This window comes from Schistocerca gregaria, chromosome 8 (genome assembly GCF_023897955.1).
Source record: "Schistocerca gregaria isolate iqSchGreg1 chromosome 8, iqSchGreg1.2, whole genome shotgun sequence".
Classification (NCBI taxonomy): domain Eukaryota; kingdom Metazoa; phylum Arthropoda; class Insecta; order Orthoptera; family Acrididae; genus Schistocerca; species Schistocerca gregaria.
Window position 1 is genome coordinate 199418748 of NC_064927.1, and position 18281 is coordinate 199437028.

Genomic DNA, 18281 nt, shown 5'->3' on the forward strand with positions numbered 1-18281 from the left:
CGATCGATTTCTTTTTGTTGATTATATACTTTGTATTTCTGACACGATAATAAATTGAGACAAGAAAACTGCATGTACTTTTAATTCGAAAACTGGTCTAAAATGGCAGCATCGCGACTAAGTTAATAGAAAATTTCCAGTGGTTCGATACTCACCACAGGTTGAGCCTAGAGGTGTACAGTTTTCAAATTCGTACAGCCCCGATTGGCAGGCATAGTGTGGCTGGAGTCTGTGGTGTTAGCAGAGTTGATTGGTCCACTGGTGGTGCAGCTGACCACTTGTGGGAGGCGGCTGGCATTTCCGCTACGTGGAGATTGTGGGTTTGCGGTTAGGGCCAGAGCTGCTCGTAGGCCAGCGCCTACAGCCTGTGAGTCTTTCATTGTCCTCGCAACCAAAGTACCGAGTGACCTAACTGTAGCTGAATGCTTGCATTGACGTCCCTTAGTAAAGTACTCTCTACCAGGGGATATCTGTGCCCTAACCCGGGATTACCCTCTCAAAGAAAGAAATTTGATAAAGTATTCATCGTATTTCTTTGACAGAGCACTTCGACGTGGCGCTAAAAGGGGCATACACGGTCATCAAATATTTCGTCATAGCACCTTCGGAATGGCTGGCACGTAGGGTTGGCTGTCATTACTGAAACAACCGTTTTTCGGTTATATCGTGATTCTTTTTTACGCCACTTTGACCTGTTGTTTAAAATGCCTCAAAGTAACCTGTTTTTGATATAGCCGTTTTTTGAGCTTTTATTCCTCCGTTTCAAGATATATAGATTCAAAATATTACATAAGCAAATAAAAGAAAACTCCGTCCGTCGCTCGCTACTTTTCTCGAAAAGTGATACATGGTTGAATGGTTAAAAAAAAAAATAATAATAATAAAATTAATCCGCCAGTGTGTTCGTACTGATTCAAATTTCTGAAACTCATCTCAAAAAATTATGTTCCAATCGCGGGTCATTCCATTATTTGGGTATTACGAATAGTCAGTGCTAAAGGGTGAAAACTGAGATTGAAGAACTCTCTTTTTTTCTTGTTAATTTGTCCGTTTTCAAGGATTGCAAGCAAATAAACAGGTATTAAGTAGACAAAAGCAATAGATCAGCTAGTTTCTATTTTTATCGTAAACTGTTAAGTTCTCATAAGATGTCCCAAGTTTTTTGTGGCTCCCGCCCCCCCCTTAAAATTTTTTAAAGCAAATGAAGCATTCATCGATACAGCTCTTCGTAAAATATTTCCAGATTGCTCTGAGAGATTAAATAAATAATTTTGAAATAAGAATTTAATACATTCTTCATGACTGAAAGAACAGAAAACGAGATAACGGAATGGAAGAACCATATTGAAAGCATGGTGACAGGAAGAATAGTGTGTGGACCTGTAAGGAAGAGAGATATAGAGAGACCAAGGAAAAGGTGGCTTTGTGAAGACGAAATAGGGTGTAAGCATGCTCCTTGAAGTGAAGAAGAAGAAGAAGAAGAAATCTATTAGCCCAGGCCCCTTGGGAGGGTTATGACGTTTATCCGTTCCCTGCAGATTTCACACCTCCAGATATACTAGCCTATTGCAGCCATTATTCATTTTTGTAGCTATATTTTCTACCACAGGGGTTAGACGTCCAACGTACCACATTTTGATGGTATTTGGGATTTACGCAGAATGTGCTCAGTATTAACCTCTCTACTCGGTCTTTGTTGTATTGTTCACGGATTGAAACTCAACGAGAAAGAACTGCAATATGAAGATTCGCTGATGACATTGCTATCGTTAATGAACGTGAAGAAGAATTACAGGCTCTGTTGAAGGGGGAGTAGAGAGTATGGACTGGGAGTAAATTGAAGAAAGTTGAAAGTAATGAGAGCAACAAGAAACTTAACATAGAATTGGTTATCACGAAGTAGATGAAATGAAGGAAATTTGCTACCTAGGCAGCAAGATAACCTATGAAAGATAGAGCAAGGATGACTTAAAAAGCAGACTAGCATTGGTAAAAAGGGCATTCCTGGCCAACAGAAGTCTACTGACATCAAACGTAGGTCTTAATGTGAGGAAGAAATTTCTGAAAATGTACGTTCGAAGTACAGAATTGTAGGGCGGTGAGACATGGAACAGAATCGCAGGAGTGAGATGTGGTGATACAGAAAAATGTTGAAAATTAAGTGGACTGACAAAGTAAGGAATGGGGAGTCTCTCGGCAGAATAGGCGAGGGGAGGAATATATGGGAAACACTGACAAGAAGAAGGGACAGGATGGTAGGAAATGTGTTAAAACATCAAGGAATAACGTCCATGGTACTAGAGGGAGGTGCAGAGTATAAGAACCGTAGAGGAAGGTAGGCAGTGGAATACATCCAGCAGATAATTGACGACGTAGCCTTCAAGTGCTCTTGTAAGATGAAAGGACTGGCACAGGAGAGGAGTTCGTGGTGGGTCGCATCAAACCAGTCACAGGACTGACTACAAAAAGAAAACAAAAAAAGAGACAGCTTCTCGTCGCGACCAAACGTTATTCCTAGCACTCTGATGGAATTGAATATGCTGTTCATCGTGCCACCGCCATCTTCCGCAGCGCTTACAATCAACCCACGACACAGTGAACCCACGAAGTAAACTCTGCGACAGCCGGAAGAAGGAACTAGTCCACTGGCAGTTGGTAACCCTGTCACGCAGTCACCCTGCGGTGTCCTCTGCTGGTTGCTGCGGCAGAGGCGCCGCGCCCTAATTGCGGTAGCTGGATGGGGTCGCAGGGCGTGGTTACGACCAGTCCGTCTGCGTGACAGGTTGCAACTATGTGCAGCGCCGAGGGCAACCTAAGCCCGGCCTCACACCCGTGCTCTACGTAGGGCTGGGCGAGGTCTTCTCGTCCACATCTACACTACTGGCCATTAAAACTGCTACACCAAGAAGAAATGCAGATGACAAACGGGTATTCATTAGACGAATATGTTATACTAGAACTGACATGTGATTAAATTTTCATTCGATTTGGGTGCATAGATCTTGAGAAATCTGTACCCAGAACAACCACCTCTGGCCGTAGTAACGGCCTTGATACGCTTGGGCATTGAGTCAAACAGAGCTTGGATGGCGTGTACAGATACAGCTGGCCATGCAGCTTCAACACGATACCACAGTTCATCGAGAGTAGTGACTGGCGTATTGTGACGAGCCAGTCGCTCGACCACCATTGACCAGAGGTTTTCAATTGATTAGAGATCTGGAGAATGTGCTGGCCAGGGCAGCAGTCGAATATTTTCTGTATCCAGAAAGGCCCGTAGAGGACCTGCAACATGCGGCCGTGCATTATCTTGCTGAAATGTAGGGTTTCGCAGGGATCGAATGAAGGGTAGAGGTGCGGGTCGTAACACATCTGAAATGGAACGTCCACTGTTCAAAGTGCCGTCAGTGTGAACAAGAGGTGACCGAGACGTGTAACCAATGGCACCCCATACCATCACGCCGGGTGATACGCCAGTATGGCGATGACGAATACGCGCTTCCAATGTGCGTTCACCGCGGTGTCTCCTAACACGGATGCGACAATCAGGATGCTGTAAACAGAACCTGGATTCATCCGAAAAAATATTTTGCCATTCGTACACCCAGGTTCGTCGTTGAGTAGACCATCCCAGGCGCTCCTGTCTGTGGTGCAGCGTCAAGGATAACCGCAGCTATGGTCTCCGTGCTGATAGTCCATGCTACTGCAAACGTCGTCGAACTGTTCTTGCAGATGGTTGTTGTCTTGCAAACGTCCCCACCTGTTGACTGAGGGATCGAGAAGTGGCTGCACGATCCCTTACAGCCATGCAGATAATATGCCTGTCATCTCGACTGCTGGTAATACGAGGCCATTGGGAGTTCCGTATTACCCTCCTGCACCAACCGATTCCATATTCTGCTAACAGTCATTGAATCTCTACCAACACGAGCAGCAATGTCGCGATACCATAAACCGTAATCGCGATAGGCTACAATCCCACCTTTATCAAAGTCGGAGAAGTGATGGTACGCATTTCTCCTCCTTACACGAGGCATCACAACAACGTTTCACCAGGCAGCGCCGGTCAACTGCTGTTTGTGTATGAGAAATCGATTGAAAACGTTCCTCATGTGAGTACGTTGTAGGTGTTGCCACCGGCGCCAGCCTTGTGTGAATGCTCTGAAAAGCTAATCATTTGCATACACAGCATCTTCTTCCTGTCGGTTAAATTTCCCGTCTGTAGCACGTCGTCTTCGTGGTGTAGCAATTTTAATGGCAATTAGTGTAGATCCACGTCTATACTCCGCAAGCCTCGTCACAGCGTGTAGCAGGCAGACGGCGTGCTGTCACTCATACAAGGGCAGGCGCAGATGCAGGGTTCGGATCTTGTGGAAGGCGGGTGAGGAAATCATAGTTGTTACCGTGTCTCCCGCTCTCTCCCCCCAGTAATCTTTAACGGCCGATATGCCTAATATTTTAATGATAATAACAATAAAATATCTATAATGTTTCAATGATAATAGTAACAGATCTGAAAACATTTGCAATGATAAAACAGACACTGACAGACACCAAGATTAAATTTACCATGGAAATCTCGGCTCATTTCGAAATCAAAGCGGGAGCAAGACAGGGAAACAGGCTGTTTCCATTGCTTTTCAACTCTGTCCTTGACCAAGTGACACAAGAATGACACAAACGGATATGAATCCTCAAAATTTACCAACCAATGACTTGAGGCAGAAGTTGGTTATCTATAGATTGTCTAGAATTTGCAGGTGATTAGGAAATCTTAACTAGCTTCGTTTCATCAGCCCACAATTAGATTGGACTCGGGAACTGCAGAAAAAGTCGATTTCCAGACAGCTTCTGAAAGGACGGGACACGAAATTAAGCGCTAAAATATGTACTACAAGAAATCTCTCTCCAAGGATACAATACTAAGAGAGAAGGCCTCAGACAAGGCCAACCGATTCTGCTCATGGTTGGAAGGTCGCTTGTGCACAATCAAAAGAAGAAAAACTCTAAGATACACTCCTGGAAATGGAAAAAAGAACACATTGACACCGGTGTGTCAGACCCACCATACTTGCTCCGGACACTGCGAGAGGGCTGTACAAGCAATGATCACACGCACGGAACAACGGACACACCAGGAACTGCGGTGTTGGCCGTCGAATGGCGCTAGCTGCGCAGCATTTGTGCACCGCCGCCGTCAGTGTCAGCCAGTTTGCCGTGGCATACGGAGCTCCATCGCAGTCTTTAACACTGGTAGCATGCCGCGACAGCGTGGACGTGAACCGTATGTGCAGTTGACGGACTTTGAGCGAGGGCGTATAGTGGGCATGCGGGAGGCCGGGTGGACGTACCGCCGAATTGCTTAACACGTTGGGCGTGAGGTCTCCACAGTACATCGATGTTGTCGCCAGTGGTCGGCGGAAGGTGCACGTGCCCGTCGACCTGAGACCGGACCGCAGCGACGCACGGATGCACGCCAAGACCGTAGGATCCTACGCAGTGCCGTATGGAACCGCACCGCCACTTCCCAGCTAATTAGGGACACTGTTGCTCCTGGGGTATCGGCGAGGACCATTCGCAACCGTCTCCATGAAGCTGGGCTACGGTCCCGCACACCGTTAGGCCGTCTTCCGCTCACGCCCCAACATCGTGCAGTCCGCCTCCAGTGGTGTCGCGACAGGCGTGAATGGAGGGACGAATGGAGACGTGTCGTCTTCAGTGATGAGAGTCGCTTCTGTCTTGGTGACAATGATGGTCGTATGCGTGTTTGGCGCCGTGCAGGTGAGCGCCACAATGAGGACTGCATACGACCGAGGTACACAGGGCCAACACCCGGCATCATGGTGTGGGGAGCGATCTCCTACACTGGCCGTACACCTCTGGTGATCGTCGAGGGGACACTGACTAGTGCACGGTACAACCAAACCGTCGTCGAACCCATCGTTCTACCATTCCTAGACCGGCAAGGAACTTGCTGTTCCAACAGGACAATGCACGTCCGCAATCATCCCGTGCCACCCAACGTGCTCTAGAAGGTGTAAGTCAACTACCCTGGCCAGCAAGATCTCCGGATCTGTCCCCCATTGAGCATGTTTGGGACTGGATGAAGCGTTGTCTCACGCGGTCTGCACGTCCAGCACGAACGCTGGTCCAACTGAGGCGCCAGGTGGAAATGGCATGGCAAGCCGTTCCACAGGACGACATCCAGCGTCTCTACGATCGTCTCCATGGGAGAATAGCAGCCTGCATTGCTGCGAAAGGTGGATATACACTGTACTAGTGCCGACATTGAGCATGCTCTGTTGCCTGTGTCTATGTGGCTGTGGTTCTGTCAGTGTGATCATGTGATGTATCTGACCCCAGGAATGTGTCAATAAAGTTTCCCCTTCCTGGGACAATGAATTCACGGTGTTCTTATTTCAATTTCCAGGAGTGTATTTTGGCTCAACAGGGCATTCCTGCTGTAGTTGACCGTGGTGGACCACTTCCTCTCGTTCGAGCAATAGTCTCTATGGTTCGGATCGCTCCGCATGTGCATCAAAGGATGCTGTGAGCGATACCAAACTCCTGGACTACACTCATCACACTTTGTACCTCTTCCTGTTTCCCGGCGAGTCTTCCCCTTGTGAAGCCATCCAGATGTTTTGTCCCGACAATGTTCTAATGCACCATATCTGCTGACTGATTGATACACACTGTCTTTTTCAGTTCCTCTATCTGTTCTGTGTTGTAGGGCCACCCTATATGGCCGTATAGTCTCGTTGACCTCACTCCGCGTGACGTTCACCTTTCTGCGCTCAGCTGAGAGACCTCTGGCAACATTCTCCCACATTTTCATTCATTTCCACAGAATTGCTAATGTGTTTCGTTACTTTATCTGCAGAGCAGTGTAACCAACTCTCGCAGTTTCAATGTGTTGTAATTTACAGAATATAAAATCGAAACGTGCAATTATCCTTGACAGCATTTCACTTAACACTACGGCTGTGAAAACAGGTCTGAAGACTATGGCTGTATGAACGTATAAATGAAGGGAATGCTGTTTGTCTCCATTAATTTTTTCTCTTAGATAGGGATCTTTCCCTTTCTCTCTCTCCCCAGTTTGGTGTGGTTTGTTGATTAGCCCTCTGGCCTAAAGAACTGCGTCTGATGTCCCGCTTGTAACGTGTATTGTTAGCGTGGGAATGTGCGGTTTTGCGTGGCTGGAATCTTGGCGGTCTTATCGGCAGGCAGCCTGTTTTAAATATAGCTTGCAGTTTTTTGAAAACTTCACATTACTTTACTTCACGTGTGGCCTTACCGACAGTACACTTTCTCTGTCAGCCCCTTCCATTTCTTCCTGTCGAGTGCACTGTTCGTCCATTTGTAGTACAAGTAGTTGCTGTTGTTCATTCATGCTGTGTCATCTCTGCACCTAATTCTCGGTGTTCCTCTTTCTATCATTCCATGTATTGTCCCGCAGAATGCTATTCTATGTAATCTATTTTCTGTCGTACTTGCTATGCTACCATCCTAGCTCAGCGCTCTAACACATCGAGGATGTAACAGTGCTCGTACGGCTCCCGTAGTTCTTTATTTTTCTTATCCTACATTCCGGACTATTTTCATCGATTACAGGTCCTAAAATCCTTTCTTTCTAAATTCTAATGTTTCACGTCCGTGTAATGTTACCGTTGCCGGTACTAATTGATTAATACAAGCGAGTTTTGAAATCATTGCTAAGGGATCTTTTCCTTAAGATACTGATACACCTAAGAAGTGTTTTGCTAGCTGCTACTAAACGGGCGTCTATTTCTAGGTCCGTTCTGTCGTTTTCACTAAGTGCTTGAAGCTGTCAACAGTCTTGAGAGTCATAGGTGCATCACTTCGGATTTTATTGCTTATGACGAAATACTCTGTCTTCTCTTCGTTCACCTGTAATGCTGTTGCATGTCACATACTAAGGTTTGTGGCAGCTTCGCAGCATATAACACTTAAGCTTCTAACTCAATGCAATCAAAAGACACAGCCATTTGTGACACATATTTTGGAATTCGCAAACCCACTCATTTAAACCTATAGGGTACTGTACTTCCCATTGACCTGGAATCATGAAATTTGGAAGAAGCGGGGTTCCACACTATAACGAAAGGAGAAAAACCGAAAATCTTTAATTTATAACTATATCACACATAAAAATTGTTTTACCATTTGTTATCAGAATTCAGACTTAAAATAAAACCCTTCTCGAAAGTCTTGGAATTTGCAGGAATGGTGTCTTTCTAGTATCAAAGTCGATAACAGGCGATGGATGAAGTGTGTGTATACTCATTACGTTTGTACGGAACACGCAAAGCGCGAGAGCTACTCGCACCTGGTCATTTTTTTAAATACCCCCCCCCCCCTTTCCCCCCACCCCAAATGTCAGGCAGCACATAAATTGATACGCCCACATATTCCTGAGAAAAAGTGGTGTTGAGGGACGGACAAACAGATGGACGGAAAACGAAGTGTTCTTCTAAGCGTTCCCTCTTTACCGACTGACGCGCAGAATCCTAATGAAGACATACGTAAGAGTATGAATCTGGTTGCCACTGTAATGGTTATAATCGAAGTAAAACGATTGAGATGGTACGGCATGTATGCCGTATGACACAACAAAATGATTGAAAGGATTCCAAGTAACAGAAGAAGGAGGGCACACTTGAAAGCAGCGTGGGAAAGGGCAGTGGGAAGAGCTATGTCAGGGGGGAATTTGCGGGAATGAAAAGACAGACTTTGCAAACTAGAATGTGAGAAACGTCTCTCCTGTCGTACTCCATTTTCTTTTCGAGACTCTTGACTGTTCTTCCCCCGCCCCCCGTAAGGTAGGAGATATTTTACTGCAAGCGTTGATAATACGTTTTCCTTAATTCCATCTCCATACGTTGCTATACTCATTACATTTGCTTCATTATTCATTTCGGAACATAAGCGAAAAGATTGACAGAATAACCCAACTGTAACACTGTTGTGTGTTACATACTGTATTATTATTATTATTATTATTATTATTGTTCTTAGTGGCAGTAGTCAGACAAAGTTTTGGTAGTCTGAAGCCCTCAAATTTCTTCCAGTTCAGAAGGACTCCAGCAGTCAAGACATTTACAAACAGTAGGCCTAAGCATAGTGCACATGCCGGCCGCTGTGGCCGAGCGGTTCTGGGCGCTGCAGTCTGGAACCGCTCGACCGCTACGGTCGCAGGTTCGAATCCTGCCTCGGGCATGGATGTATATGATGTCCTTAGGTTAGTTAGGTTTAAGTAGTTCTAAGTCGAGGGGACTGATGACATCAGATGGTAAGTCCCATAGTGCTCAGAGGCATGTATAGTGCACATATTTTAAATTAGCTGGTTAATTTTAAATTGGGCACTATGTGTGAAAGAAGAAAATTGGCACTAGGGTCAAGAGTGGCGCAGAAAAACCTTTTTCTTCCTAAGAAACGTCTACTCTGTGTTGTTTGTTAGCATTCTTTTCAGGGGAGGAGTTGCAGGAAGCATTTGTGATGCCCTGACAATTGCTTCATCATTCTGTAAAAACAGGTTGTTAGAAATACGCAGTACCGGTTCTCTCACTGATTGCTCAGTTCGATGTTTAACAAGACGCCGACAGAAACTAAGTTCATTTATCTTTCGTCATTCTAAACTTTAACTAGCCACTAATACTCATGACGGCGGGGGAGGAGGAGGCTGTGTGTGGTACTGTCTAATATCTTGTTGCTCTCGGAAGTAATTGTCTCAAAAAGGTTTCGAATCATTGGCCTAAAAGAATTATCTGTTTCCTGCTGATGGTGTCTAAATTTCTCGTCATACTCATTCTTGGCATAAACTCTAACACTTTTTGAAACAGTGCAAACGATGGCTGCCCCTCTGTTAGTCTGTGGAGTGTAGCGTGCATGTGTGTGTCTGACGGGGATAAACTGCCGACGAGTTCAGTGTCGGCGCCGCCGGACAGAGCGTTTGGTTTCCGGTGCCGCCAGCGACGCCACGGTCCCCGATGCGTGGGTGTCTCGCAGGACACAACCCACTCACCACCCCTCCTCCCCCCCTCACACACACACACACACACACACACACACACACACACACACACACACACACCACGCGCTTACGCCGACGTCACTTCCTGGCGTTCTGCATCTGCCTGCTCTGGGATTAATCCCTCCCTCCCCCTACCACTCCACACTTCACTAGCCAACTAATCCACGCTTCCTATGGAGGCGTTCCTCTGTCTAGAGGCGCAGCTGTGTAACGATGGTGGAGCTCTGTCCACAGAGAACGTTCCGTCTGACCTTGCTCATGGAACTTTCCTACGAGGTCTTTCTGACGTCGCACTGGACGCAGACAGTAATTACTGACATCGATCGTAACGGATTTTTTTTAAAGATATACGTGAAGCCTACTCCTTCCCTTCACTCGCGTAGGACGTTGCGGTTTGACTTTATACACGACCGTGTTATTTGTTTCGTCGTTTCATCTTCTTTACCTCATTGCTTTTACTTCTTCACCCCATTGCATTTGCTTCTCATATTTCTTGCATCTCTTCGTACGTCTTCCGAGGTTTCTCTTCCAACGTGGTTTAACAAACTGAATCTAATTTTGGAATTGTTTTACTGTCCTTCCTTCGTATGTGTTCATGCCAGTTGTTGTGGAACTTCTCTGTTTCCTCCTGGACTGCTTCCACCTCAAGATCTTGCCACATCGTTTAGTTCTTTATATGATTTATACTATCGTGACCACATGCTGCTCATAAAAATATCACTCAGGTGCTCTTTTCTGTACTTTTTCCTTTCTTTTCTTTGGCATCCAGCTTTCGCTGGCGTATAAGAAACGAAGTGGCGCAGTGATCAATACACTGGAGGGGTATTCTGGAGGACGATGGTTCAAATCCTCGTCCGGCCATGCAGATTTAGGTTTTCCGTAATTTCCCTAAATCCCTTCAGGTAAATGCAGGGATTGTTCCTCTGAAAAGGGCACGGCCGATTTCTTTCCCCATCCTTCACTGATCTATGCTTGTACACTGTCTCTAATGACCTACCTGTCTACTGAACGTTAAACCCTAATGTTCCTGTCGTCCTTTTCAATGGGCCATAGTTTCACAGAACTTTACTGTCGTATCTTGCCGGGCTTTGTTCCTGGACGTGTTATGTCTATACGTTCCGAACTGGTCATCTTTCTTTCAAGATCTTTATTTGTATTAAATTACAATGAAATGAACACCCTTAGCTGCTTACAGGCGTTGACATACGTCAACGGGTGAAAATGTGTGCCCCGACCGGGACTCGAACCCGGGATCTCCTGCTTACATGGCAGACGCTCTACCCATCTGAGCCACCGAGGACACAGAGGATAGCGCGACTGCAGGGATTTATCTCTGTCACGCCTCCCGCGAAACCCACATTCTCAACGTATTGTCCCGCACTACATTCGTAGTGCCCCCGCCCATTATACTCATTACTCACGGCTTTACTGCCGATTCTCGTAAGCGTTCGGGCACTGTTTGTGCATTCGCACAGAAGAAGAAGATGGTCAAGTGGCCGGTAAGCCTTAACTATATATATTTACTAAGGCGGTATCTGTTCTTTCGGACATGTCCGAAAGAACAGGTACCATCTTAGTAAATATACTTTATTTGTATCTCATCCAATTTGACACTTTTAATTGCTGAAGAATGATGCTTTCTCTAATCGTCACGTGGTACAACTTTACTTTGGACTCTACGTTTGTCGCAGAACGGCATTGCCCTTCATTTTGCTTTAGAAAATTCTATATGCACATTGTATACAGGGTTATTACAAATGATTGAAGCGATTTCACAGCTCTACAATAACTTTATTATTTGAGATATTTTCACAATGCTTTGCACACACATACAAAAACTCAAAAAGTTTCTTTAGGCATTCACAAATGTTCGATATGTGCCCCTTTAGTGATTCGGCAGACATCAAGCCGATAATCAAGTTCCTCCCACACTCGGCGCAGCATGTCCCCATCAATGAGTTCGAAAGAATAGTTGATAAGAGCTCACAGTTCTGGCACGTTTCTTGGTAGATGAGGTTTAAACACTGAATCTTTCACATAACCCCACAGAAGGAAATTGCATGGGGTTAAGTCGGGAGAGCGTGGAGGCCATGACATGAATTGCTGAGCATGATCTCCACCACGACCTATCCATCGGTTTTCCAGTCTCCTGTTTAAGAAATGCCGAACATCATGATGGAAGTGCGGTGGAGCACCATCCTGTTGAAAGATGAAGTCGGCGCTGTCGGTCTCCAGTTGTGGCCTGAGCCAATTTTCCAGCATGTCCAGACACACGTGAAAAAGGGGCCGTAAACTTTAAACCGCCGAGATTCGCACATTGTGTCTGTTCACTTCACCATTAAGAAAAAAAAAGTTGCTTCATCACTGAAAACAAGTTTCGCACTGAACGCATCCTCTTCTATGAGCTGTGCAACCGCGCCGAAGATTCAAAGCGTTTGACTTTGTCATCGGGTGTCAGGGCTTGTAGCAATTGTAAACGGTAAGGCTTCTGCTTTAGCCTTTTCCGTAAGATTTTCCAAACCGTCGGCTGTGGTACGTTTAGCTCCCTGCTTGCGTTATTCGTCGACTTCCGCGGGCTACGCGTGACACTTGCCTGCACGCGTTCAACCGTTTCTTCGCTCACTGCAGGCCGACCCGTTGATTTCCCCTTACAGAGGCATCCAGAAGCTTTAAACTGCGCATAACATCGCCGAATGGAGTTAGCAGTTGGTGGATCTTTGTTGAACTTCGTCCTGAAGTGTCGTTGCACTGTTATGACTAACTGATGTGAGTGCATTTCAAGCACGACATACGCTTTCTCGGCTCCTGTCGCCATTTTGTCTCACTGCTCTCTCGAGCGCTCCTGGCGGCAGAAACCTGAAGTGCGGCTTCAGCCGAACAAAACTTTATGGGTTTTTCTACGTATCTGTAGTGTGTCGTGACCATATGTCAATGAATGGAGCTGCAGTGAATTTATGAAATCGCTTCAATCATTTGTAATAGCCCTGTAACTTATTGGATTGATAAGACTGCTCGCCGTAAACCTTCTTAGGGTTTTTAATGTGTTAATGCTTCGTCTATACATAGTGAAATACTTAAAACACTCTTTTGTGATATTTCAATAACTGCATGACGACAATGCATCCAGATATGGATGATGTCATTTATATAAATGTTAAAAAGTTTACGTGGTACGCGGCCTCCTTATTCTTCCATGTTTCTAACCATCTTTGAGTCTCCGGACTATCTATTCATGGCTCTTACTAATTTGTCAATCTATCATTTCCACTAACGATTGTATGTGTCTCCTGTTAAGAATTTAGAATAAATGACGAAGTCGCTAAATGCCCTGTGTATTCCTAAGTAAATCCACTTATTTCTGTAATATCTGCTGTAAAATAAATATATTGTCTGAAGCTCTCCTTCCTTTTCTCAACCCATGTTCTTTTCAATAAGATGTTTCAAAATCAGTTTAAACCTCGTTTATTAAGAGCTGTTCTGATTAAAATAATGGATTTTCCGGTATCTCGCCGTACGAGGTCTGATAGAAAAAAATCATTACTCTGCTATTCAAGGTTAAGTGTTTGGTAGAGGGTGTATAGAACCGCTTTCAAACTATTTCTCTTGCGGTCCACTCTCGAATAGCACCTGGGGAAAATGAATCCCTAAATCTTTCCATGCGAGCTATGATTTTCTTACTGTATTCTTATGGTCATTTCTACATTTGTAGATAGGCGTCAACAAAATATTTGGACAGTTGGAGAAAATTGGTGATTGTAGTTCCGCGGGAACATCTCTTCACAAATAAAAACGCCTTTGATTTAATGATTGCCATCCCAGTTCGCTTATGCTACCCGTGACACTCTTCCCCATATATCGCGATAATACAGAAGGAGCTGCCTTGCTTCGGACTTTTTCGATGCGCTGCGGTCTGCTAGAAAATGTGCTTTGTTACATTCTCTGTAATTTAATCGTATATTGCCATACATTACATACTTCCAAAGATTTGTAGTCTCTATATTCGTTTTTAATTGCCCATTGCTTTGCAAATGGCTGTATCGTTGTGAAGTCAGTAGACTTCAAAAAATTAAATTATTGTTGTTTCATCAAGCACTCGACTTTAAGCGTGCTCGATTGCCGTAATAACTCACGGTAGCGCTGTATATGCAGAAGGCTGGGATCCAGATTCTCCGCCCGCATCTCGTGGTCGTGCGGTAGCGTTCTCGCTTCCCGCGCCCGGGTTCCCGGTTTCGATTCCCGCCGGGGTCAGGGATTTTCTCTGACTCGTGATGGCTGGGTGTTGTGTGATATCCTTAGGTTATTTAGGTTTAAGTAGTTCTAAGTTCTAGGGGACTGATGGCCATAGATGTTAAGTCCCGTAGTGCTCGGAGCCATTTTTTTTAACCAGATTCTCCTATCTCGGAAGCGGCTATGCGTATTGAGGGGAATGAGAGTCGGCAGGGGAGCGTGCGGAGGTAGTCCACGCATTTGCTAAAAACCCTGTGTGCGGGTGGCGTAGTGTTTAACGCAACTGTCTAGAAAGCACGAGATACCGCGTTCGAGTACCGGTACGGCACACATTTAAAAAAAAATGGTTCAAATGGCTCTAAGCACTATGGGACTTAACATCTATGGTCATCAGTCCCCTAGAACTTAAAACTACTTAAACCTAACTAACCTAAGGACAACACACAACACCCAGCCATCACGAGGCAGAGAAAATCCCTGACCCCGCCGGGAACCGAACCCGGGCACGGGAAGCGAGAACGCTACCGCACGACCACGAGATGCGGGCACATCTGAGGTCATGAGGTCATCAGTCCCCTAGACTTAGGACTACTTAAACCTAACTAACAGCACATATATCCATTCCCGAGGCAGGATTCCAACCTGAGACCATAGCAACAGCGCGGTTTCGGACTGAAGCGTCTAGAACCGCTCGGCCACAGCGGCCGGCACACATTTCGACTCGTCGCCGCTGATTCCGCATTAGCTCTCGATGTAGCTGATATCGTTAGCTCCTTTCTTCCCTTCCCATTCTCCCCTCTCCACTTTCAGTTTACATAATAATGCCCAGTTCGCCAAACAGACGTGAACGATCGCGTCGACTTAACACCACGCGTAGCAGTGATGCCTCGCCTTCAGCGATAACCCTATTTATAAAATTCGTCAGTCTGTATGACTGGACAGGGGCAGTAAACGACGTCTGAAATCCAGGGCCAGGGAAGAAATTAATGCTTCCGATGATTTCGCAGTAACGGGTGCGCTCGGGGAATTTCGGAATAGCGCAAGTATGAAAGGAGGCGGGGAGTATTATGTTGCCAGAAAAGAATCAGTAACAGCAGGATGGGTCGCGTTCAGAAGAGGTCAGTGTCTTCCAACGTGAACTACACACCGGATGCCACTTGAGTAACAAATACATCAGGAACACTTCAACCATTTTAAAGCTGCCCAAGTCGACTGTTGCTAATGTGATTGCGAAGTGGAAACGCTAAGGTATAATCACATCCAAACCAAGATCAGACATGTACTAATTGACATGACCATTCATCTTTGCGGAGGGTGGCTGGAAGAAAAGTCGCGTGAAATGTTCCGAAGGCGTTATTCTTGAGTTCTAGAGTATAGTATCCTGCCTTCTCGTCTTGTAGAACTCGTTTCTAGGAATCTGTTTTTTCGGATCGCTAAACAACAGTTCAAACACATCATGTTAACGGAGTTTATTACAACAAGTTAAATTGACAATACTTAACTCTGCGTATTGTGAAAGGTGTGTCGCAAGCAAATGGCGACATGCAAATAATCAACGTCCTTTGGTATACACAATTTCAATACAAGCAAAACAATTTAGCGTGTAGAAAAATTTCCGTTACCAGTCACAATAAAAGGTTATTTATTTGCCACACGACTGGTTTCGGGCTTGCGCCCATCCTCACGTGTTTATACATTCATGTACATGTTTATATTGCTGGAGATCACTGTATAAATACAAACAAATTATTTGCTGGTGACTAAGTAGATACAAGTGGGACAATTGTAAGTGGCGAGGCAGCATTTGTCGGAAATGTATCTGTAGTTAATAAAGACGAGAAATCATTATTATAGTTACGCTGTGGTGACAGTTGTTCCAGTTATCTACACACTTATCATTTTCACGTCCATGTTTCAGTTTTATAGAGTTTAGCTGCATATTTAACTATTACGATGTACGCTCGTGAAATACAGTGTGTTTACATACAAACATGTAGGTTATGGTCAAAGAACTTATCCACAGAAAGTGCAAGGGTGTTGCACATATAGAAACTTTAAAAGCTATTATAGACTGCGTACACATTATGAAATGTTTTGATAAAATAGGTGACAAATGGAGATTTGGGCCGCTCCTGAATGCGTGCTCGGCTAGCGGAAGTGGTTAAGACGAACGCTCGCGACAAGCGGGAAATCCAGGTTGGGGACCCGGTTCGGCACAAGTTATATTTGTTCTGAAATATTTTACAGCTGATGCGGAGCCGTAATCGCAGTTTGCGACTCAGTGTCCTTCCTCTTTTGTCTTCTTTTACGGTGTGGGCTATCGTCTCTGCCAGAATCACTGGCCAGCTGCTTTCCGCGCCTTTCCCCTCCAGACATTCGCCCTCGCCGGCAAGGCGGCCCGTTGACAAGTCGTACGGGCGGCGCGCCTGTCACCATTTAGAGAGCACTTCTCCGCGCGGCAATCGAAGCGTCTGCAGCCGGTCGTCGTGTTCTGCGTGGGAGCGAGGTCGAACGTGCCCCATCAGCCAGCGCGTGCGGCCGTCACTGGAAGCCGTAATGGCCGCTAGGGAGGAGGCGCGGCCCCGTAACAGGCCAGGCAAAGGCACAAAGGCAGCCGGAGGCTTGTTAGCGAAAGTAGCGCCTTGTTACCGGCTGGCGGGCAGGCGCCGCGGCCCACAAAGGCACCGTCTGGCCATCATTGTTCCGCGCGGGCTCGCGACGATGAAAGCGGCGTCGCGATGTTTCGGCGATCGCGTTATGCCGACTGCGCAAACTCCGTCCTGTTCTGCCATTTCTCACACTAGAGGCGTCTTCAGGTACGTACCTCTGGCGCTGCGTAATTTAACTCCGTACCAGAGACGGATCTTGGTGGCGGCGTTGTATGACGTCTATTAAGAGGTAAAATCTATTTCGATGATGAGCGTCTAACTAAATCCAAGTACGGTTCGACCGACACCAATACATTCACTGCGCAATGTCACAGCCTGTCGGTATTTTAAAGATCCTGTTGGAGGCTCGTTTAATGTACAACCTTTGTAGGCTACTAACGGTCAGTACCTAACCTTAAACATTACATTAATTTGCAGAACATGGACGATGGGTCCAATATCTTTAGTCTGTTGACTCTCAGAAGAGCCTTTTTCGATGATAGCATTCTTATTTTATTTTGTCGCTGTGTGTGGCCGTGAGATCGATGATCTAGTTCGGCCGCCATTTGTGTGGACTTTCTGCCGTCCTGCATCGCAGTCCGTTGCCTGGGGTGCACCATCTTGGAGGTTGTCTACACGTCGCACCCCAGTTGAACGAGTGTACGAGGATAATAACGGGTACTATTAAACCCACCCCAGCCCCTTGGCTGGATACTGTAAGCAATATCCCACCTCCACAATTGAGAAGGCAAGAAGCAGGAGCAAGAGAGTGGTCAAAAATTCATGACTCAGATTACCCACAGAATCTACCAATCCATGACGTTTTGAACGAAATACCATCGACCCGCTTGAAGTCACGGAAGCCTATACGGGTTAAAACACAAAAACATCAACCTGACATCAAGGAGCAAGGGCGGCACTTTGGGAATGATTCTGGAATTAATAAACAAGGTAGCCAAGATCATACTCTGGAATTACCGGACTTTGACCTGAAGAGATGTACCTGGACTAAATTAAACCGTATCAGAATGGGCGATGCAAGATGTAGTGCATACAAGTACAAGTGGGGCCTATGCGACTCACCAGCCTGTGACTGTGGAGGACCAGAACAGAACGTCCGCCATATTATTGAGGAATGCCCCTTAAGAAGATATGCCGGACCAGTCTCTGAGGTTATACATGTCAAACCCTCTGCTTTGGATTGGCTGTGCAATCTAGACATTGAGCTTTAAATATATGAATGAGTTTCTAGTCAGGCTTGCCGAGCTTTTAACGTGTCCTTATTTTGTATTGAGTGTTTGTACCTTATCCTTTTGTGCTATTGCTTTTTTTTTTTACACATGTACTAT

At 45.7% G+C, this 18281-nt stretch overlaps 1 protein-coding gene and 1 non-coding gene across 9 annotated transcripts in view; one reads left to right on the plus strand and one right to left on the minus strand.

Moving 5' to 3' along the window:
- The window catches only part of LOC126283943 (ankyrin repeat domain-containing protein 50-like), a 471892-nt gene that overhangs the window by 214872 nt on the left and 238739 nt on the right, over positions 1-18281 (plus strand). The gene's annotated exons all lie outside the window — the stretch shown is intronic.
- Positions 11284-11357, minus strand: Trnat-ugu (transfer RNA threonine (anticodon UGU)). The gene has a single exon. It is a non-coding gene; the product is annotated as a tRNA-Thr (tRNA).